This window comes from Adiantum capillus-veneris, chromosome 25, assembly GCF_014529385.1.
Source record: "Adiantum capillus-veneris isolate H3 chromosome 25, ASM1452938v2, whole genome shotgun sequence".
Taxonomy (NCBI): Eukaryota; Viridiplantae; Streptophyta; class Polypodiopsida; order Polypodiales; family Pteridaceae; genus Adiantum; species Adiantum capillus-veneris.
Window position 1 is genome coordinate 97,941,723 of NC_140955.1, and position 864 is coordinate 97,942,586.

Sequence of the window (864 nt, forward strand, 5' to 3'; positions counted from 1 at the left end):
TGTCTACTCCTAGAGAATCATACTTGAGGACGAAGGCTCTCTTTACTCAATTCTGAACAAGTTTGTATTTTTGAGACTCAAAAGCGTAACATCATATGTGATCTTTCTAGTGCATGCAAACCACTAAAAACTACATACATACATTGAACATTTTGAACATTGTTTACCTCTCCTCAAGAAATAGAGAAGAGAATAATTGTCCCATTTTTGTGCATTTTTCCCATAATTCTTAAATATGTCTTACAATGGGAAACGTACTTACCTCTTGTAGAGTATGCCTTCAATAATACTGTACATACTTCTACAAGAAAATCACCTTTTGAGATCATTGAGGGAAGACCTAAAAGTCCCTTGCTACTCAAAGTACAAGGGAAGATCTTCGCTACCGATGAGTATAGCCATGACCTACAAGAATCTTTTCAAAAGATTAAGGAGGCCATATCCATCTCTCAACAAAGGCAAAAAGCTATTGCTGACAAGCACATAAGGGCATTAACGTTCAAAGAAAATGATTGGGTCTTACTTAAGTTTCCTAAGGCTCGATTGAGACAAACGACATGCGAAATCCTACGGGCCAAAGTATTATGCTAAGCTAGCAAAAAGATACTATGGTCCTTTCCAAATCTTGAAGCCTATCAATGAGACGTCTTACCCGCTCAAGTTGCCCAACCATTGGCTCATACACAATGCTGTTCATGTGAGCCTACTTAAGCCCTGTAAAGGAGAGACACCCAGTGACCCAATTATTGAAGACCCTCCCGAAGTTGAAGACCAAGAAGAGGTGCTACAACCCGAAGCTATCGTTCGGCATGAAGACAAGGTATTACGACATGGTAAGATTATCCGACGGTATATTATTAAGTT